This window comes from Lissotriton vulgaris, chromosome 1_1 (assembly GCF_964263255.1).
Source record: "Lissotriton vulgaris chromosome 1_1, aLisVul1.2, whole genome shotgun sequence".
Lineage (NCBI taxonomy): Eukaryota > Metazoa > Chordata > Amphibia > Caudata > Salamandridae > Lissotriton > Lissotriton vulgaris.
This window is the reverse complement of record NC_141685.1, coordinates 235,525,543-235,548,915: the sequence shown is the minus strand read 5'-3', so window position 1 is coordinate 235,548,915 and position 23,373 is coordinate 235,525,543. Positions and strand designations below refer to the sequence as shown.

At 40.0% G+C, this 23,373-nt stretch overlaps 6 non-coding genes across 6 annotated transcripts; all 6 read left to right on the top strand.

Annotated features, from left to right (window-relative positions):
* The first annotated feature begins 726 nt into the window (after positions 1-726).
* TRNAA-AGC (transfer RNA alanine (anticodon AGC)) lies at positions 727-799 on the top strand. Its single transcript has one exon. It is a non-coding gene; the product is annotated as a tRNA-Ala (tRNA).
* Positions 800-2,191: 1,392 nt separating this feature from the next.
* On the top strand, positions 2,192-2,264 carry TRNAK-CUU (transfer RNA lysine (anticodon CUU)). Its single transcript has one exon. It is a non-coding gene; the product is annotated as a tRNA-Lys (tRNA).
* Positions 2,265-5,570: 3,306 nt separating this feature from the next.
* TRNAK-CUU (transfer RNA lysine (anticodon CUU)) lies at positions 5,571-5,643 on the top strand. The gene has a single exon. It is a non-coding gene; the product is annotated as a tRNA-Lys (tRNA).
* A 6,287-nt stretch (positions 5,644-11,930) lies between these two features.
* On the top strand, positions 11,931-12,003 carry TRNAA-AGC (transfer RNA alanine (anticodon AGC)). The gene has a single exon. It is a non-coding gene; the product is annotated as a tRNA-Ala (tRNA).
* A 3,080-nt stretch (positions 12,004-15,083) lies between these two features.
* TRNAA-AGC (transfer RNA alanine (anticodon AGC)) lies at positions 15,084-15,156 on the top strand. The gene has a single exon. It is a non-coding gene; the product is annotated as a tRNA-Ala (tRNA).
* A 7,312-nt stretch (positions 15,157-22,468) lies between these two features.
* Positions 22,469-22,541, top strand: TRNAT-CGU (transfer RNA threonine (anticodon CGU)). The gene has a single exon. It is a non-coding gene; the product is annotated as a tRNA-Thr (tRNA).
* Positions 22,542-23,373: the final 832 nt, after the last annotated feature.

Genomic DNA, 23,373 nt, shown 5'->3' with positions numbered 1-23,373 from the left:
GTATAAATCGGGCTTTCCTTGCAAAACAAGAGTAGAGGAATATCCAGGATTTGATTTTTTTCACAAAAAGGGATTGGTCTGCATACTGTCTTAAGGAGGGAGCCCGGCTAGCTCAGTCGGTAGAGCATGAGACTCTTAATCTCAGGGTCGTGGGTTCGAGCCCCACGTTGGGCGAAAACGAGTAATTTTTGCCTGAATATTGCATTGACTCTCATAATATGGAGATTAATCTTGCATTAGACCTGCAATAACTCCCAAAAATTGTCCAGGAATGGATTTCCTTCATAAAAAATGATTAGTCTGCATACCATCTTGAAGTGGGAGCCCGGCTAGCTCAGTCGGTAAAGCATGAGACTCTTAATCTCAGGGTCGTGGGTTTGAGCCCCACGTTGGGCGAAAATGAGTAATTTTTGCTGGACTCTCATAATCTGGTGATTATTCTTGCATTAGACATGCAATAACTATCAAAAATGGTATCTCCCTTGGTTTCTCATTGGTGGGAAATTTTACTTCAAGATTAGGTAGAGTATGAGTCTAGATGAACACACCACAATATCACTCATAATCGAGTAGTAAACAGGCCAACCTGAACTGTAAAACATCCCATAAGTGGAGGTAAGGCATAAGTTAGGAGTGAACTGAACACTGTTATGGGCAATTGGACTTCAAATAAAGTGTGGAAGGCAGTGAGGTTACTTTTTTCATGTTAGGCAGATTAAACACACAGGGGAATTAGCTCAAATGGTAGAGCGCTCGCTTAGCATGCGAGAGGTAGCGGGATCGATGCCCGCATTCTCCATTATAAAATTTGCATACATTTTATTTTTAACTTGTCATTGCCCATGGTCATTGCAGAGTAAGAACAGAAAAATCACAGATGGCTTTCAAATATGGTCTCATTATAACAACTAAAGTGGTTTAATCAAAAGGGTTCAGGTATTCTTTAGCATGTGAGAGGAATTTGAATTCTTATGCAATCTCAAAATGAAGTTCTCACAACTTCCGTTTTCATTTTCTCTTATTTTTTTTGACACTCTGTCCTCTGAAGGATGTATAAATCTGGCTTTCCTTGCAAAACAAGAGTAGAGGAATATCCAGGATTTGATTTTTTTCACAAAAAGGGATTGGTCTGCATACTGTCTTAAGGAGGGAGCCCGGCTAGCTCAGTCAGTAGAGCATGAGACTCTTAATCTCAGGGTCGTGGGTTCGAGCCCCACGTTGGGCGAAAATGTGTAATTTTTGCTCGACTCTCATAATCTGGTGATTATTCTTGCATTAGACCTGCAATAACTCCCAAAAATTGTCCAGGACTGGATTTCCTTCATAAAAAATGATTAGTCTGCATACCATCTTAGAGTGGGAGCCCGGCTAGCTCAGTCGGTAGAGCATGAGACTTTTAATCTCAGGGTCGTGGGTTCGAGCTCCACGTTGGGCGAAAATGTGTAATTTTTGCTCGACTCTCATAATCTGGTGATTATTCTTGCATTAGACATGCAATAACTATCACAAATGGTATCTCCCTTGGTTTCTCATTGGTGGGAAATTTAACTTCAAGATTAGGTAGGGTATGAGTCTAGATGAACACTCCACAATATCACTCATATTCGAGTAGTAAACAGGCCAACCTGAACTGTAAAACATCCCATAAGTGGAGGTAAGGCATAAGTTAGGAGTGAACTGAACACTGTTATGGGCAATTGGACTTCAAATACAGTGTGGAAGGCAGTGAGGTTACTTTTTTCATGTTATGCAGATTAAACACACAGGGGAATTAGCTCAAATGGTAGAGTGCTCGCTTAGCATGCGAGAGGTAGCGGGATCGATGCCCGCATTCTCCATTATAAAATTTGCATACATTTTATTTTTAACTTGTCATTGCCCATGGTCATTGCAGAGTAAGAACAGAAAAATCACAGATGGCTTTCAAATATGGTCTCATTATAACAACTAAAGTGGTTTAATCAAAAGGGTTCAGGTATTCTTTAGCATGTGAGAGGAATTTGAATTCTTATGCAATCTCAAAATGAAGTTCTCACAACTTCCGTTTTCATTTTCTCTTATTTTTTTTGACACTCTGTCCTCTGAAGGATGTATAAATCTGGCTTTCCTTGCAAAACAAGAGTAGAGGAATATCCAGGATTTGATTTTTTTCACAAAAAGGGATTGGTCTGGATACTGTCTTAAGGAGGGAGCCCGGCTGGCTCAGTCGGTAGAGCATGAGACTCTTAATCTCAGGGTCGTGGGTTCGAGCCCCACGTTGGGCGAAAACGAGTAATTTTTTCCTGAATATTGCATTGACTCTCATAATATGGAGATTAATCTTGCATTAGACCTGCAATAACTCCCAAAAATTGTCCAGGAATGGATTTCCTTCATAAAAAATGATTAGTCTGCATACCATCTTGAAGTGGGAGCCCGGCTAGCTCAGTCGGTAGAGCATGAGACTCTTAATCTCAGGGTCGTGGGTTCGAGCCCCACGTTGGGCGAAAATGAGTAATTTTTGCTAGACTCTCATAATCTGGTGATTATTCTTGCATTAGACATGCAATAACTATCAAAAATGGTATCTCCCTTGGTTTCTCATTGGTGGGAAATTTAACTTCAAGATTAGGTAGGGTATGAGTCTAGATGAACACACCACAATATCACTCATATTCGAGTAGTAAACAGGCCAACCTGAACTGTAAAACATCCCATAAGTGGAGGTAAGGCATAAGTTAGGAGTGAACTGAACACTGTTATGGGCAATTGGACTGCAAATAAAGTGTGGAAGGCAGTGAGGTTACTTTTTTCATGTTATGCAGATTAAACACACAGGGAAATTAGCTCAAATGGTAGAGTGCTCGCTTAGCATGCGAGAGGTAGCGGGATCGATGCCCGCATTCTCCATTATAAAATTTGCATACATTTTATTTTTAACTTGTCATTGCCCATGGTCATTGCAGAGTAAGAACAGAGAAATCACAGATGGCTTTCAAATATGGTCTCAATATAACAACTAAAGTGGTTTAATCAAAAGGGTTCAGGTATTCTTTAGCATGTGAGAAGAATTTGAATTCTTCTGCAATCTCAAAACGAAGTTCTCACAACTTCCATTTTCATTTTCTCTTATTTTTTTTGACACTCTGTCCTCTGAAGGATGTATAAATCTGGCTTTCCTTGCAAAACAAGAGTAGAGGAATATCCAGGATTTGATTTTTTTCACAAAAAGGGATTGGTCTGCATACTGTCTTAAGGAGGGAGCCCGGCTAGCTCAGTCGGTAGAGCATGAGACTCTTAATCTCAGGGTCGTGGGTTCGAGCCCCACTTTGGGCGAAAACGAGTAATTTTTGCCTGAATATTGCATTGACTCTCATAATATGGAGATTAATCTTGCATTAGACCTGCAATAACTCCCAAAAATTGTCCAGGAATGGATTTCCTTCCTAAAAAATGATTAGTCTGCATACCATCTTGAAGTGGGAGCCCGGCTAGCTCAGTCGGTAGAGCATGAGACTCTTAATCCCAGGGTCGTGGGTTCGAGCCCCACGTTGGGCAAAAATGAGTAATTTTTGCTGGACTCTCATAATCTGGTTATTATTCTTGCATTAGACATGCAATAACTATCAAAAATGGTATCTCCCTTGGTTTCTCATTGGTGGGAAATTTAACTTCAAGATTAGGTAGGGTATGAGTCTAGATGAACACACCACAATATCACTCATATTCGAGTAGTAAACAGGCCAACCTGAACTGTAAAACATCCCATAAGTGGAGGTAAGGCATAAGTTAGGAGTGAACTGAACACTGTTATGGGCAATTGGACTGCAAATAAAGTGTGGAAGGCAGTGAGGTTACTTTTTTCATGTTATGCAGATTAAACACTCAGGGGAATTAGCTCAAATGGTAGAGCGCTCGCTTAGCATGCGAGAGGTAGCGAGGTTGATGCCCGCATTCTCCATTGTAAAATTTGCATACATTTTATTTTTAACTTGTCATTGCCCATGGTCATTGCAGAGTAAGAACAGAAAAATCACAGATGGCTTTCAAATATGGTCTCATTATAACAACTAAAGTGGTTTAATCAAAAGGGTTCAGGTATTCTTTAGCATGTGAGAGGAATTTGAATTCTTATGCAATCTCAAAATGAAGTTCTCACAACTTCCGTTTTCATTTTCTCTTATTTTTTTTTGACACTCTGTCCTCTGAAGGATGTATAAATCAGGCCTTCCTTGCAAAACAAGAGTAGAGGAATATCCAGGATATGATTTTTTTCACAAAAAGGGATTGGTCTGCATACTGTCTTAAGGAGGGAGCCCGGCTAGCTCAGTCGGTAGAGCATGAGACTCTTAATCTCAGGGTCGTGGGTTCGAGCCCCACGTTGGGCGAAAACGAGTAATTTTTGCCTGAATATTGCATTGACTCTCATAATATGGAGATTAATCTTGCATTAGACCTGCAATAACTCCCAAAAATTGTCCAGGAATGGATTTCCTTCATAAAAAATGATTAGTCTGCATACCATCTTGAAGTGGGAGCCCGGCTAGCTCAGTCGGTAGAGCATGAGACTCTTAATCTCAGGGTCGTGGGTTCGAGCCCCACGTTGGGCGAAAACGAGTAATTTTTGCCTGAATATTGCATTGACTCTCATAATATGGAGATTAATCTTGCATTAGACCTGCAATAACTCCCAAAAATTGTCCAGGAATGGATTTCCTTCATAAAAAATGATTAGTCTGCATACCATCTTGAAGTGGGAGCCCGGCTAGCTCAGTCGGTAGAGCATGAGACTCTTAATCTCAGGGTCGTGGGTTTGAGCCCCACGTTGGGCGAAAATGAGTAATTTTTGCTGGACTCTCATAATCTGGTGATTATTCTTGCATTAGACATGCAATAACTATCAAAAATGGTATCTCCCTTGGTTTCTCATTGGTGGGAAATTTAACTTCAAGATTAGGTAGGGTATGAGTCTAGATGAACACACCACAATATCACTCATATTCGAGTAGTAAACAGGCCAACCTGAACTGTAAAACATCCCATAAGTGGAGGTAAGGCATAAGTTAGGAGTGAACTGAACACTGTTATGGGCAATTGGACTGCAAATAAAGTGTGGAAGGCAGTGAGGTTACTTTTTTCATGTTATGCAGATTAAACACTCAGGGGAATTAGCTTAAATGGTAGAGCGCTCGCTTAGCATGCGAGAGGTAGCGGGGTTGATGCCCGCATTCTCCATTATAAAATTTGCATACATTTTATTTTTAACTTGTCATTGCCCATGGTCATTGCAGAGTAAGAACAGAAAAATCACAGATGGCTTTCAAATATGGTCTCATTATAACAACTAAAGTGGTTTAATCAAAAGGGTTCAGGTATTCTTTAGCATGTTTAGAGGAATTTGAATTCTTATGCAATCTCAAAATGAAGTTCTCACAACTTCCGTTTTCATTTTCTCTTATTTTTTTTTTGACACTCTGTCCTCTGAAGGATGTATAAATCAGGCTTTCCTTGCAAAACAAGAGTAGAGGAATATCCAGGATTTGATTTTCTTCACAAAAAGGGATTGGTCTGCATACTGTCTTAAGGAGGGAGCCCGGCTAGCTCAGTTGGTAGAGCATGAGACTCTTAATCTCAGGGTCGTGGGTTCGAGCCCCACGTTGGGCGAAAACGAGTACTTTTTGCCTGAATATTGCATTGACTCTCATAATATGGAGATTAATCTTGCATTAGACCTGCAATAACTCCCAAAAATTGTCCAGGAATGGATTTCCTTCATAAAAAATGATTAGTCTGCATACCATCTTGAAGTGGGAGCCCGGCTAGCTCAGTCGGTAGAGCATGAGACTCTTAATCTCAGGGTTGTGGGTTTGAGCCCCACGTTGGGCGAAAATGAGTAATTTTTGCTGGACTCTCATAATCTGGTGATTATTCTTGCATTAGACATGCAATAACTATCAAAAATGGTATCTCCCTTGGTTTCTCATTGGTGGGAAATTTAACTTCAAGATTAGGTAGGGTATGAGTCTAGATGAACACACCACAATATCACTCATATTCGAGTAGTAAACAGGCCAACCTGAACTGTAAAACATCCCATAAGTGGAGGTAAGGCATAAGTTAGGAGTGAACTGAACACTGTTATGGGCAATTGGACTGCAAATAAAGTGTGGAAGGCAGTGAGGTTACTTTTTTCATGTTATGCAGATTAAACACTCAGGGGAATTAGCTCAAATGGTAGAGCGCTCGCTTAGCATGCGAGAGGTAGCGGGGTAGATGCCCGCATTCTCCATTATAAAATTTGCATACATTTTATTTTTAACTTGTCATTGCCCATGGTCATTGCAGAGTAAGAACAGAAAAATCACAGATGGCTTTCAAATATGGTCTCATTATAACAACTAAAGTGGTTTAATCAAAAGGGTTCAGGTATTCTTTAGCATGTTTAGAGGAATTTGAATTCTTATGCAATCTCAAAATGAAGTTCTCACAACTTCCGTTTTCATTTTCTCTTATTTTTTTTTTGACACTCTGTCCTCTGAAGGATGTATAAATCAGGCTTTCCTTGCAAAACAAGAGTAGAGGAATATCCAGGATTTGATTTTCTTCACAAAAAGGGATTGGTCTGCATACTGTCTTAAGGAGGGAGCCCGGCTAGCTCAGTCGGTAGAGCATGAGACTCTTAATCTCAGGGTCGTGGGTTCGAGCCCCACGTTGGGCGAAAACGAGTAATTTTTGCCTGAATATTGCATTGACTCTCATAATATGGAGATTAATCTTGCATTAGACCTGCAATAACTCCCAAAAATTGTCCAGGAATGGATTTCCTTCATAAAAAATGATTAGTCTGCATACCATCTTGAAGTGGGAGCCCGGCTAGCTCAGTCGGTAGAGCATGAGACTCTTAATCTCAGGGTTGTGGGTTTGAGCCCCACGTTGGGCGAAAATGAGTAATTTTTGCTGGACTCTCATAATCTGGTGATTATTCTTGCATTAGACATGCAATAACTATCAAAAATGGTATCTCCCTTGGTTTCTCATTGGTGGGAAATTTAACTTCAAGATTAGGTAGGGTATGAGTCTAGATGAACACACCACAATATCACTCATATTCGAGTAGTAAACAGGCCAACCTGAACTGTAAAACATCCCATAAGTGGAGGTAAGGCATAAGTTAGGAGTGAACTGAACACTGTTATGGGCAATTGGACTGCAAATAAAGTGTGGAAGGCAGTGAGGTTACTTTTTTCATGTTATGCAGATTAAACACTCAGGGGAATTAGCTCAAATGGTAGAGCGCTCGCTTAGCATGCGAGAGGTAGCGGGGTAGATGCCCGCATTCTCCATTATAAAATTTGCATACATTTTATTTTTAACTTGTCATTGCCCATGGTCATTGCAGAGTAAGAACAGAAAAATCACAGATGGCTTTCAAATATGGTCTCATTATAACAACTAAAGTGGTTTAATCAAAAGGGTTCAGGTATTCTTTAGCATGTGAGAGGAATTTGAATTCTTATGCAATCTCAAAATGAAGTTCTCACAACTTCCGTTTTCATTTTCTCTTATTTTTTTTTGACACTCTGTCCTCTGAAGGATGTATAAATCAGGCTTTCCTTGCAAAACAAGAGTAGAGGAATATCCAGGATTTGATTTTCTTCACAAAAAGGGATTGGTCTGCATACTGTCTTAAGGAGGGAGCCCGGCTAGCTCAGTCGGTAGAGCATGAGACTCTTAATCTCAGGGTCGTGGGTTCGAGCCCCACGTTGGGCGAAAACGAGTAATTTTTGCCTGAATATTGCATTGACTCTCATAATATGGAGATTAATCTTGCATTAGACCTGCAATAACTCCCAAAAATTGTCCAGGAATGGATTTCCTTCATAAAAAATGATTAGTCTGCATACCATCTTGAAGTGGGAGCCCGGCTAGCTCAGTCGGTAGAGCATGAGACTCTTAATCTCAGGGTCGTGGGTTTGAGCCCCACGTTGGGCAAAAATGAGTAATTTTTGCTGGACTCTCATAATCTGGTGATTATTCTTGCATTAGACATGCAATAACTATCAAAAATGGTATCTCCCTTGGTTTCTCATTGGTGGGAAATTTAACTTCAAGATTAGGTAGGGTATGAGTCTAGATGAACACACCACAATATCACTCATATTCGAGTAGTAAACAGGCCAACCTGAACTGTAAAACATCCCATAAGTGGAGGTAAGGCATAAGTTAGGAGTGAACTGAACACTGTTTTGGGCAATTGGACTGCAAATAAAGTGTGGAAGGCAGTGAGGTTACTTTTTTCATGTTATGCAGATTAAACACACAGGGGAATTAGCTCAAATGGTAGAGTGCTCGCTTAGCATGCGAGAGGTAGCGGGATCGATGCCCGCATTCTCCATTATAAAATTTGCATACATTTTATTTTTAACTTGTCATTGCCCATGGTCATTGCAGAGTAAGAACAGAAAAATCACAGATGGCTTTCAAATATGGTCTCAATATAACAACTAAAGTGGTTTAATCAAAAGGGTTCAGGTATTCTTTAGCATGTGAGAGGAATTTGAATTCTTCTGCAATCTCAAAATGAAGTTCTCACAACTTCCATTTTCATTTTCTCTTATTTTTTTTGACACTCTGTCCTCTGAAGGATGTATAAATCTGGCTTTCCTTGCAAAACAAGAGTAGAGGAATATCCAGGATTTGATTTTTTTCACAAAAAGGGATTGTTCTGCATACTGTCTTAAGGAGGGAGCCCGGCTAGCTCAGTCGGTAGAGCATGAGACTCTTAATCTCAGGGTCGTGAGTTCGAGCCCCACGTTGGGCGAAAACGAGTAATTTTTGCCTGAATATTGCATTGACTCTCATAATATGGAGATTAATCTTGCATTAGACCTGCAATAACTCCCAAAAATTGTCCAGGAATGGATTTCCTTCATAAAAAAGGATTAGTCTGCATCCCATCTTGCAGTGGGAGCCCGGCTAGCTCAGTCGGTAGAGCATGAGACTCTTAATCTCAGGGTCGTGGGTTTGAGCCCCACGTTGGGCGAAAATGAGTAATTTTTGCTGGACTCTCATAATCTGGTGATTATTCTTGCATTAGACAGGACACTCTGGCCTCTGAAGGATGTATAAATCTGGCTTTCCTTGCAAAACAAGAGTAGAGGAATATCCAGGATTTGATTTTTTTCACAAAAAGGGATTGGTCTGCATACTGTCTTAAGGAGGGAGCCCGGCTAGCTCAGTCGGTAGAGCATGAGACTCTTAATCTCAGGGTCGTGGGTTCGAGCTCCACGTTGGGCGAAAACGAGTAATTTTTGCCTGAATATTGCATTGACTCTCATAATATGGAGATTAATCTTGCATTAGACCTGCAATAACTCCCAAAAATTGTCCAGGAATGGATTTCCTTCATAAAAAATGATTAGTCTGCATACCATCTTCAAGTGGGAGCCCGGCTAGCTCAGTCGGTAGAGCATGAGACTCTTAATCTCAGGGTCGTGGGTTTGAGCCCCACGTTGGGCGAAAATGAGTAATTTTTGCTGGACTCTCATAATCTGGTGATTATTCTTGCATTAGACATGCAATAACTATCAAAAATGGTATCTCCCTTGGTTTCTCATTGGTGGGAAATTTAACTTCAAGATTAGGTAGGGTATGAGTCTAGATGAACACACCACAATATCACTCATATTCGAGTAGTAAACAGGCCAACCTGAACTGTAAAACATCCCATAAGTGGAGGTAAGGCATAAGTTAGGAGTGAACTGAACACTGTTATGGGCAATTGGACTGCAAATAAAGTGTGGAAGGCAGTGAGGTTACTTTTTTCATGTTATGCAGATTAAACACACAGGGGAATTAGCTCAAATGGTAGAGTGCTCGCTTAGCATGCGAGAGGTAGCGGGATCGATGCCCGCATTCTCCATTATAAAATTTGCATACATTTTATTTTTAACTTGTCATTGCCCATGGTCATTGCAGAGTAAGAACAGAAAAATCACAGATGGCTTTCAAATATGGTCTCAATATAACAACTAAAGTGGTTTAATCAAAAGGGTTCAGGTATTCTTTAGCATGTGAGAGGAATTTGAATTCTTCTGCAATCTCAAAATGAAGTTCTCACAACTTCCATTTTCATTTTCTCTTATTTTTTTTGACACTCTGTCCTCTGAAGGATGTATAAATCTGGCTTGCCTTGCAAAACAAGAGTAGAGGAATATCCAGGATTTGATTTTTTTCACAAAAAGGGATTGGTCTGCATACTGTCTTAAGGAGGGAGCCCGGCTAGCTCAGTCGGTAGAGCATGAGACTCTTAATCTCAGGGTTGTGAGTTCGAGCCCCACGTTGGGCGAAAACGAGTAATTTTTGCCTGAATATTGCATTGACTCTCATAATATGGAGATTAATCTTGCATTAGACCTGCAATAACTCCCAAAAATTATCCAGGAATGGATTTCCTTCATAAAAAATGATTAGTCTGCATACCATCTTGCAGTGGGAGCCCGGCTAGCTCAGTCGGTAGAGCATGAGACTCTTAATCTCAGGGTCGTGGGTTTGAGCCCCACGTTGGGCGAAAATGAGTAATTTTTGCTGGACTCTCATAATCTGGTGATTATTCTTGCATTAGACATGCAATAACTATCAAAAATGGTATCTCCCTTGGTTTCTCATTGGTGGGAAATTTAACTTCAAGATTAGGTAGGGTATGAGTCTAGATGAACACACCACAATATCACTCATATTCGAGTAGTAAACAGGCCAACCTGAACTGTAAAACATCCCATAAGTGGAGGTAAGGCATAAGTTAGGAGTGAACTGAACACTGTTTTGGGCAATTGGACTGCAAATAAAGTGTGGAAGGCAGTGAGGTTACTTTTTTCATGTTATGCAGATTAAACACACAGGGGAATTAGCTCAAATGGTAGAGTGCTCGCTTAGCATGCGAGAGGTAGCGGGATCGATGCCCGCATTCTCCATTATAAAATTTGCATACATTTTATTTTTAACTTGTCATTGCCCATGGTCATTGCAGAGTAAGAACAGAAAAATCACAGATGGCTTTCAAATATGGTCTCAATATAACAACTAAAGTGGTTTAATCAAAAGGGTTCAGGTATTCTTTAGCATGTGAGAGGAATTTGAATTCTTATGCAATCTCAAAATGAAGTTCTCACAACTTCCATTTTCATTTTCTCTTATTTCTTTTGACACTCTGTCCTCTGAAGGATGTATAAATCGGGCTTTCCTTGCAAAACAAGAGTAGAGGAATATCCAGGATTTGATTTTTTTCACAAAAAGGGATTGGTCTGCATACTGTCTTAAGGAGGGAGCCCGGCTAGCTCAGTCGGTAGAGCATGAGACTCTTAATCTCAGGGTCGTGGGTTCGAGCCCCACGTTGGGCGAAAACGAGTAATTTTTGCCTGAATATTGCATTGACTCTCATAATATGGAGATTAATCTTGCATTAGACCTGCAATAACTCCCAAAAATTGTCCAGGAATGGATTTCCTTCATAAAAAATGATTAGTCTGCATACCATCTTGAAGTGGGAGCCCGGCTAGCTCAGTCGGTAAAGCATGAGACTCTTAATCTCAGGGTCGTGGGTTTGAGCCCCACGTTGGGCGAAAATGAGTAATTTTTGCTGGACTCTCATAATCTGGTGATTATTCTTGCATTAGACATGCAATAACTATCAAAAATGGTATCTCCCTTGGTTTCTCATTGGTGGGAAATTTTACTTCAAGATTAGGTAGAGTATGAGTCTAGATGAACACACCACAATATCACTCATAATCGAGTAGTAAACAGGCCAACCTGAACTGTAAAACATCCCATAAGTGGAGGTAAGGCATAAGTTAGGAGTGAACTGAACACTGTTATGGGCAATTGGACTTCAAATAAAGTGTGGAAGGCAGTGAGGTTACTTTTTTCATGTTAGGCAGATTAAACACACAGGGGAATTAGCTCAAATGGTAGAGCGCTCGCTTAGCATGCGAGAGGTAGCGGGATCGATGCCCGCATTCTCCATTATAAAATTTGCATACATTTTATTTTTAACTTGTCATTGCCCATGGTCATTGCAGAGTAAGAACAGAAAAATCACAGATGGCTTTCAAATATGGTCTCATTATAACAACTAAAGTGGTTTAATCAAAAGGGTTCAGGTATTCTTTAGCATGTGAGAGGAATTTGAATTCTTATGCAATCTCAAAATGAAGTTCTCACAACTTCCATTTTCATTTTCTCTTATTTTTTTTGACACTCTGTCCTCTGAAGGATGTATAAATCTGGCTTTCCTTTCAAAACAAGAGTAGAGGAATATCCAGGATTTGATTTTTTTCACAAAAAGGGATTGGTCTGCATACTGTCTTAAGGAGGGAGCCCGGCTAGCTCAGTCGGTAGAGCATGAGACTCTTAATCTCAGGGTTGTGGGTTCGAGCTCCACGTTGGGCGAAAACGAGTAATTTTTGCCTGAATATTGCATTGACTCTCATGATATGGAGATTATTCTTGCATTAGACCTGCAATAACTCCCAAAAATTGTCCAGGAATGGATTTCCTTCATAAAAAATGATTAGTCTGCATACTATCTTGAAGTGGGAGCCCGGCTAGCTCAGTCGGTAGAGCATGAGACTCTTAATCTCAGGGTCGTGGGTTTGAGCCCCACGTTGGGCGAAAATGAGTAATTTTTGCTGGACTCTCATAATCTGGTGATTATTCTTGCATTAGACATGCAATAACTATCAAAAATGGTATCTCCCTTGGTTTCTCATTGGTGGGAAATTTAACTTCAAGATTAGGTAGGGTATGAGTCTAGATGAACACACCACAATATCACTCATATTCGAGTAGTAAACAGGCCAACCTGAACTGTAAAACATCCCATAAGTGGAGGTAAGGCATAAGTTAGGAGTGAACTGAACACTGTTATGGGCAATTGGACTGCAAATAAAGTGTGGAAGGCAGTGAGGTTACTTTTTTCATGTTATGCAGATTAAACACACAGGGGAATTAGCTCAAATGGTAGAGTGCTCGCTTAGCATGCGAGAGGTAGCGGGATCGATGCCCGCATTCTCCATTATAAAATTTGCATACATTTTATTTTTAACTTGTCATTGCCCATGGTCATTGCAGAGTAAGAACAGAAAAATCACAGATGGCTTTCAAATATGGTCTCAATATAACAACTAAAGTGGTTTAATCAAAAGGGTTCAGGTATTCTTTAGCATGTGAGAGGAATTTGAATTCTTCTGCAATCTCAAAATGAAGTTCTCACAACTTCCATTTTCATTTTCTCTTATTTTTTTTGACACTCTGTCCTCTGAAGGATGTATAAATCTGGCTTGCCTTGCAAAACAAGAGTAGAGGAATATCCAGGATTTGATTTTTTTCACAAAAAGGGATTGGTCTGCATACTGTCTTAAGGAGGGAGCCCGGCTAGCTCAGTCGGTAGAGCATGAGACTCTTAATCTCAGGGTCGTGAGTTCGAGCCCCACGTTGGGCGAAAACGAGTAATTTTTGCCTGAATATTGCATTGACTCTCATAATATGGAGATTAATCTTGCATTAGACCTGCAATAACTCCCAAAAATTATCCAGGAATGGATTTCCTTCATAAAAAATGATTAGTCTGCATACCATCTTGCAGTGGGAGCCCGGCTAGCTCAGTCGGTAGAGCATGAGACTCTTAATCTCAGGGTCGTGGGTTTGAGCCCCACGTTGGGCGAAAATGAGTAATTTTTGCTGGACTCTCATAATCTGGTGATTATTCTTGCATTAGACATGCAATAACTATCAAAAATGGTATCTCCCTTGGTTTCTCATTGGTGGGAAATTTAACTTCAAGATTAGGTAGGGTATGAGTCTAGATGAACACACCACAATATCACTCATATTCGAGTAGTAAACAGGCCAACCTGAACTGTAAAACATCCCATAAGTGGAGGTAAGGCATAAGTTAGGAGTGAACTGAACACTGTTTTGGGCAATTGGACTGCAAATAAAGTGTGGAAGGCAGTGAGGTTACTTTTTTCATGTTATGCAAATTAAACACACAGGGGAATTAGCTCAAATGGTAGAGTGCTCGCTTAGCATGCGAGAGGTAGCGGGATCGATGCCCGCATTCTCCATTATAAAATTTGCATACATTTTATTTTTAACTTGTCATTGCCCATGGTCATTGCAGAGTAAGAACAGAAAAATCACAGATGGCTTTCAAATATGGTCTCAATATAACAACTAAAGTGGTTTAATCAAAAGGGTTCAGGTATTCTTTAGCATGTGAGAGGAATTTGAATTCTTATGCAATCTCAAAATGAAGTTCTCACAACTTCCATTTTCATTTTCTCTTATTTCTTTTGACACTCTGTCCTCTGAAGGATGTATAAATCGGGCTTTCCTTGCAAAACAAGAGTAGAGGAATATCCAGGATTTGATTTTTTTCACAAAAAGGGATTGGTCTGCATACTGTCTTAAGGAGGGAGCCCGGCTAGCTCAGTCGGTAGAGCATGAGACTCTTAATCTCAGGGTCGTGGGTTCGAGCCCCACGTTGGGCGAAAACGAGTAATTTTTGCCTGAATATTGCATTGACTCTCATAATATGGAGATTAATCTTGCATTAGACCTGCAATAACTCCCAAAAATTGTCCAGGAATGGATTTCCTTCATAAAAAATGATTAGTCTGCATACCATCTTGAAGTGGGAGCCCGGCTAGCTCAGTCGGTAAAGCATGAGACTCTTAATCTCAGGGTCGTGGGTTTGAGCCCCACGTTGGGCGAAAATGAGTAATTTTTGCTGGACTCTCATAATCTGGTGATTATTCTTGCATTAGACATGCAATAACTATCAAAAATGGTATCTCCCTTGGTTTCTCATTGGTGGGAAATTTTACTTCAAGATTAGGTAGAGTATGAGTCTAGATGAACACACCACAATATCACTCATAATCGAGTAGTAAACAGGCCAACCTGAACTGTAAAACATCCCATAAGTGGAGGTAAGGCATAAGTTAGGAGTGAACTGAACACTGTTATGGGCAATTGGACTTCAAATAAAGTGTGGAAGGCAGTGAGGTTACTTTTTTCATGTTAGGCAGATTAAACACACAGGGGAATTAGCTCAAATGGTAGAGCGCTCGCTTAGCATGCGAGAGGTAGCGGGATCGATGCCCGCATTCTCCATTATAAAATTTGCATACATTTTATTTTTAACTTGTCATTGCCCATGGTCATTGCAGAGTAAGAACAGAAAAATCACAAATGGCTTTCAAATATGGTCTCATTATAACAACTAAAGTGGTTTAATCAAAAGGGTTCAGGTATTCTTTAGCATGTGAGAGGAATTTGAATTCTTATGCAATCTCAAAATGAAGTTCTCACAACTTCCATTTTCATTTTCTCTTATTTTTTTTGACACTCTGTCCTCTGAAGGATGTATAAATCTGGCTTTCCTTTCAAAACAAGAGTAGAGGAATATCCAGGATTTGATTTTTTTCACAAAAAGGGATTGGTCTGCATACTGTCTTAAGGAGGGAGCCCGGCTAGCTCAGTCGGTAGAGCATGAGACTCTTAATCTCAGGGTTGTGGGTTCGAGCTCCACGTTGGGCGAAAACGAGTAATTTTTGCCTGAATATTGCATTGACTCTCATGATATGGAGATTATTCTTGCATTAGACCTGCAATAACTCCCAAAAATTGTCCAGGAATGGATTTCCTTCATAAAAAATGATTAGTCTGCATACTATCTTGAAGTGGGAGCCCGGCTAGCTCAGTCGGTAGAGCATGAGACTCTTAATCTCAGGGTCGTGGGTTTGAGCCCCACGTTGGGCGAAAATGAGTAATTTTTGCTGGACTCTCATAATCTGGTGATTATTCTTGCATTAGACATGCAATAACTATCAAAAATGGTATCTCCCTTGGTTTCTCATTGGTGGGAAATTTAACTTCAAGATTAGGTAGGGTATGAGTCCAGATGAACACACCACAATATCACTCATATTCGAGTAGTAAACAGGCCAACCTGAACTGTAAAACATCCCATAAGTGGAGGTAAGGCATAAGTTAGGAGTGAACTGAACACTGTTATGGGCAATTGGACTTCAAATATAGTGTGGAAGGCAGTGAGGTTACTTTTTTCATGTTATGCAGATTAAACACACAGGGGAATTAGCTCAAATGGTAGAGCGCTCGCTTAGCATGCGAGAGGTAGCAGGATCGATGCCCGCATTCTCCATTATAAAATTTGCATACATTTTATTTTTAACTTGTCATTGCCAAGGTCATTGCAGAGTAAGAACAGAAAAATCACAGATTGCTTTCAAATATGGTCTCATTATAACAACTAAAGTGGTTTAATCAAAAGGGTTCAGGTATTCTTTAGCATGTGAGAGGAATTTGAATTCTTATGCAATCTCAAAATGAAGTTCTCACAACTTCCGTTTTCATTTTCTCTTATTTTTTTTGACACTCTGTCCTCTGAAGGATGTATAAATCTGGCTTTTCTTGCAAAACAAGAGTAGAGGAATATCCAGGATTTGATTTTTTTCACAAAAAGGGATTGGTCTGCATACTGTCTTAAGGAGGGAGCCCGGCTCGCTCAGTCGGTAGAGCATGAGACTCTTAATCTCAGGGTCGTGGGTTAGAGCCCCATGTTGGGCGAAAACGAGTAATTTTTTCCTGAATATTGCATTGACTCTCATAATATGGAGATTAATCTTGCATTAGACCTGCAATAACTCCCAAAAATTGTCCAGGAATGGATTTCCGTCATAAAAAATGATTAGTCTGCATACCATCTTGAAGTGGGAGCCCGGCTAGCTCAGTCGGTAGAGCATGAGACTCTTAATCTCAGGGTCGTGGGTTTGAGCCCCACGTTGGGCGAAAATGAGTAATTTTTGCTGGACTCTCATAATCTGGTGATTATTCTTGCATTAGACATGCAATAACTATCAAAAATGGTATCTCCCTTGGTTTCTCATTGGTGGGAAATTTAACTTCAAGATTAGGTAGGGTATGAGTCTAGATGAACACACCACAATATCACTCATATTCGAGTAGTAAACAGGCCAACCTGAACTGTAAAACATCCCATAAGTGGAGGTAAGGCATAAGTTAGGAGTGAACTGAACACTGTTATGGGCAATTGGACTGCAAATAAAGTGTGGAAGGCAGTGAGGTTACTTTTTTCATGTTATGCAGATTAAACACTCAGGGGAATTAGCTCAAATGGTAGAGCGCTCGCTTAGCATGCGAGAGGTAGCGGGGTTGATGCCCGCATTCTCCATTATAAAATTTGCATACATTTTATTTTTAACTTGTCATTGCCCATGGTCATTGCAGAGTAAGAACAGAAAAATCACAGATGGCTTTCAAATATGGTCTCATTATAACAACTAAAGTGGTTTAATCAAAAGGGTTCAGGTATTCTTTAGCATGTGAGAGGAATTTGAATTCTTATGCAATCTCAAAATGAAGTTCTCACAACTTCCGTTTTCATTTTCTCTTATTTTTTTTTGACACTCTGTCCTCTGAAGGATGTATAAATCAGGCTTTCCTTGCAAAACAAGAGTAGAGGAATATCCAGGATTTGATTTTCTTCACAAAAAGGGATTGGTCTGCATACTGTATTGAGGAGGGAGCCCGGCTAGCTCAGTCAGTAGAGCATGAGATTCTTAATCTCAGGGTCGTGGGTTCGAGCCCCACGTTGGGAGAAAACGAGTAATTTTTGCCTGAATATTGCATTGACTCTCATAATATGGAGATTAATCTTGCATTAGACCTGCAATAACTCCCAAAAATTGTCCAGGACTGGATTTCCTTCATAAAAAATGATTAGTCTGCATACCATCTTCAAGTGGGAGCCCGGCTAGCTCAGTCGGTAGAGCATGAGACTCTTAATCTCAGGGTCGTGGGTTCGAGCCCCACGTTGGGCGAAAATGAGTACTTTTTGCTGGATTATTGCATTGACTCTCATAATCTGGTGAATATTCTTGCATTAGACATGCAATAACTATCAGAAATGGTATCTCCCTTGGTTTCTCATTGGTGGGAAATTTAACTTCAAGATTAGCTAGGGTATGAGTATAGATGAACACACCGCAATATCACTCATATTCGAGTAGTAAACAGGCCAACCTGAACTGTAAAACATCCCATAAGTGGAGGTAAGGCATAAATTAGGAGTGAACTGAACACTGTTATGGGCAATTTGACTTCAAATAAAGTGTGGAACGTAGTAAGGTTACTTTTTTCATGTTATGCAGATTAAACACACAGGGGAATTAGCTCAAATAGTAAAGCACTCGCTTAGCATGCGAGAGGTAGCGGGATCGATGCCCGCATTCTCCATTATAAAATTTGCATACATTTTATTTTTAACTTGTCATTGCCAAGGTCATTGCAGAGTAAGAACAGAAAAATCACAGATGGCTTTCAAATATGGTCTCATTATAACAACTAAAGTGGTTTAATCAAAAGGGTTCAGGTATTCTTTAGCATGTGAGAGGAATTTGAATTCTTATGCAATCTCAAAATGAAGTTCTCACAACTTCCGTTTTCATTTTCTCTTATTTTTTTTGACACTCTGTCCTCTGAAGGATGTATAAATCTGGCTTTCCTTGCAAAACAAGAGTAGAGGAATATCCAGGATTTGATTTTTTTCACAAAAAGGGATTGGTCTGCATACTGTCTTAAGGAGGGAGCCCGGCTAGCTCAGTCGGTAGAGCATGAGACTCTTAATCTCAGGGTCGTGGGTTCGAGCCCCAAGTTGGGCGAAAATGAGTAATTTTTGCTGGATTATTGCATTGACTCTCATAATCTGGTAAATATTCTTGCATTAGACATGCAATAACTATCGGAAATTGTATCTCCCTTGGTTTCTCATTGGTGGGAAATTTAACTTCAAGATTAGCTAGGGTATGAGTCTAGATGAACACACCGCAATATCACTCATATTCGAGTAGTAAACAGGCCAACCTGAACTGTAAAACATCCCATAAGTGGAGGTAAGGCATAAGTTAGGAGTGAACTGAACACTGTTATGGGCAATTTGACTTCAAATAAAGTGTGGAACGTAGTAAGGTTACTTTTTTCATGTTATGCAGATTAAACACACAGGGGAATTAGCTCAAATAGTAAAGCACTCGCTTAGCATGCGAGAGGTAGCGGGATCGATGCCTGCATTCTCCATTATAAAATTTGCATACATTTTATTTTTAACTTGTCATTGCCCATGGTCATTGCAGAGTAAGAACAGAAAAATCCCAGATGGCTTTCAAATATGGTCTCATTATAACAACTAAAGTGGTTTAATCAAAAGGGTTCAGGTATTCTTTAGCATGTGAGAGGAATTTGAATTCTTATGCAATCTCAAAATGAAGTTCTCACAACTTCCATTTTCATTTTCTCTTATTTTTCTTGACACTCTGTCCTCTGAAGGATGTATAAATCAGGCTTTCCTTGCAAAACAAGAGTAGAGGAATATCCAGGATTTGATTTTCTTCACAAAAAGGGATTGGTCTGCATACTGTCTTAAGGAGGGAGCCCGGCTAGCTCAGTCGGTAGAGCATGAGACTCTTAATCTCAGGGTCGTGAGTTCGAGCCCCACGTTGGGTGAAAACGAGTAATTTTTGCCTGAATATTGCATTGACTCTCATATTTTTGGAGATTAATCTTGCATTAGACCTGCAATAACTCCCAAAAAATGTCCAGGAATGGATTTCCTTCATAAAAAATGATTAGTCTGCATACCATCTTGAAGTTGGAGCCCGGCTAGCTCAGTCGGTAGAGCATGAGACTCTTAATCTCAGGGTCGTGGGTTCGAGCCCCACGTTGGGCGAAAATGAGTAATTTTTGCTGGATTATTGCATTGACTCTCATAATCTGGTGAATATTCTTGCATTAGACATGCAATAACTATCAGAAATTGTATCTCCCTTGGTTTCTCATTGGTGGGAAATTTAACTTCAAGATTAGCTAGGGTATGAGTCTAGATGAACACACCGCAATATCACTCATATTCGAGTAGTAAACAGGCCAACCTGAACTGTAAAACATCCCATAAGTGGAGGTAAGGCATAAGTTAGGAGTGAACTGAACACTGTTATGGGCAATTGGACTTCAAATAAAGTGTGGAACGCAGTAAGGTTACTTTTTTCATGTTATGCAGATTAAACACACAGGGGAATTAGCTCAAATACTAAAGCGCTCGCTTAGCATGCGAGAGGTAGCGGGATCGATGCCCGCATTCTCCATTATAAAATTTGCATACATTTTATTTTTAACTTGTCATTGCCAAGGTCATTGCAGAGTAAGAACAGAAAAATCACAGATGGCTTTCAAATATGGTCTCATTATAACAACTAAAGTGGTTTAATCAAAAGGGTTCAGGTATTCTTTAGCATGTGAGAGGAATTTGAATTGTTATGCAATCTCAAAATGAAGTTCTCACAACTTCCATTTTCATTTTCTCTTATTTTTTTGACACTCTGTCCTCTGAAGGATGTATAAATCTGGCTTTCCATGCAAAACAAGAGTAGAGGAATATCCAGGATTTGATTTTCTTCACAAAAAGGGATTGGTCTGCATACTGTCTTAAGGAGGGAGCCCGGCTAGCTCAGTCGGTAGAGCATGAGACTCTTAATCTCAGGGTCATGGGTTCGAGACCCACGTTGGGCGAAAATGAGTAATTTTTGCTGGATTATTGCATTGACTCTCATAATCTGGTGAATATTCTCGCATTAGACATGCAATAACTATCAGAAATGGTATCTCCCTTGGTTTCTCATTGGTGGGAAATTTAACTTCAAGATTAGCTGGGGTATGAGTCTAGATGAACACACCGCAATATCACTCATATTCGAGTAGTAAACAGGCCAACCTGAACTGTAAAACATCCCATAAGTGGAGGTAAGGCATAAGTTAGGAGTGAACTTAACACTGTTATGGGCAATTGGACTTCAAATAAAGTGCGGAAGGCAGTAAGGTTACTTTTTTCATGTTATGCAGATTAAACACACAGGGGAATTAGCTCAAATGGTAGAGCGCTCGCTTAGCATGCAAGAGGTAGCGGGATCGATGCCCGCATTCTCCATTATAAAATTTGCATACATTTTATTTTTAACTTGTCATTGCCCATGGTCATTGCAGAGTAAGAACAGAAAAATCACAGATGGCTTTCAAATATGGTCTCATTATAACAACTAAAGTGGTTTAATCAAAAGGGTTCAGGTATTCTTTAGCATGTGAGAGGAATTTGAATTCCTATGCAATCTCAAAATGAAGTTCTCACAACTTCCATTTTCATTTTCTCCTATGTTTTTTTGACACTCTGTCCTCTGAAGGATGTATAAATCTGGCTTTCCTTGCAAAACAAGAGTAGAGGAATATCCAGGATTTGATTTTCTTCACAAAAAGGGATTGGTCTGCATACTGTCTTAAGGAGGGAGCCCGGCTAGCTCAGTCGGTAGAGCATGAGACTCTTAATCTCAGGGTCGTGGGTTGGAGCTCCACGTTGGGCGAAAACGAGTAATTTTTGCCTGAATATTGCATTGACTCTCATAATATGGAGATTAATCTTGCATTAGACCTGCAATAACTCCCAAAAATTGTCCAGGAATGGATTTCCTTCATAAAAAATGATTAGTCTGCATACCATCTTGAAGTGGGAGCCCGGCTAGCTCAGTCGGTAGAGCATGAGACTCTTAATCTCAGGGTCGTGGGTTCGAGCCCCACGTTGGGCGAAAATGAGTAATTTTTGCTGGACTCTCATAATCTGGTGATTATTCTTGCATTAGACATGCAATAACTATCAAAAATGGTATCTCCCTTGGTTTCTCATTGGTGGGAAATTTAACTTCAAGATTAGGTAGGGTATGAGTCTAGATGAACACACCACAATATCACTCATATTCGAGTAGTAAACAGGCCAACCTGAACTGTAAAACATCCCATAAGTGGAGGTAAGGCATAAGTTAGGAGTGAACTGAACACTGTTATGGGCAATTGGACTTCAAATAAAGTGTGGAAGGCAGTGAGGTTACTTTTTTCATGTTATGCAGATTAAACACACAGGGGAATTACCTCAAATGGTAGAGCGCTCGCTTAGCATGCGAGAGGTAGCGGGATCGATGCCCGCATTCTCCATTATAAAATTTGCATACATTTTATTTTTAACTTGTCATTGCCAAGGTCATTGCAGAGTAAGAACAGAAAAATCACAGATGGCTTTCAAATATGGTCTCATTATAACAACTAAAGTGGTTTAATCAAAAGGGGTCAGGTATTCTTTAGCATGTGAGAGGAATTTGAATTCTTATGCAATCTCAAAATGAAGTTCTCACAACTTGCGTTTTCTTTTTCTCTTATTTTTTTTTACACTCTGTCCTCTGAAGGATGTATAAATCTGGCTTTCCTTGCAAAACAAGAGTAGAGGAATATCCAGGATTTGATTTTTTTCACAAAAAGGGATTGGTCTGCATACTGTCTTAAGGAGGGAGCCCGGCTAGCTCATTCGGTAGAGCATGAGACTCGTAATCTCAGGGTCGTGGGTTCGAGCCCCACGTTGGGCGAAAACGAGTAATTTTTGCCTGAATATTGCATTGACTCCATAATATGGAGATTAATCTTGCATTAGACCTGCAATAACTCCCAAAAATTGTCCAGGAATGGATTTCCTTCATAAAAAATGATTAGTCTGCATACCATCTTGAAGTGGGAGCCCGGCTAGCTCAGTCGGTAGAGCATGAGACTCTTAATCTCAGGGTCGTGGGTTCGAGCCCCACGTTGGGCGAACATGAGTAATTTTTGCTGGACTCTCATAATCTGGTGATTATTCTTACATTAGACATGCAATAACTATCAAAAATGGTATCTCCCTTGGTTTCTCATTGGTGGGAAATTTAACTTCAAGATTAGGTAGGGTATGAGTCTAGATGAACACACCACAATATCACTCATATTCGAGTAGTAAACAGGCCAACCTGAACTGTAAAACATCCCATAAGTGGAGGTAAGGCATAAGTTAGGAGTGAACTGAACACTGTTATGGGCAATTGGACTTCAAATAAAGTGTGGAAGGCAGTGAGGTTACTTTTTTCATGTTATGCAGATTAAACACACAGGGGAATTAGCTCAAATGGCAGAGCGCTCGCTTAGCATGCGAGAGGTAGCGGGATCGATGCCCGCATTCTCCATTATAAAATTTGCATACATTTTATTTTTAACTTGTCATTGCCAAGGTCATTGCAGAGTAAGAACAGAAAAATCACAGATGGCTTTCAAATATGGTCTCATTATAACAACTAAAGTGGTTTAATCAAAAGGGTTCAGGTATTCTTTAGCATGTGAGAGGAATTTGAATTCTTATGCAATCTCAAAATGAAGTTCTCACAACTTCCATTT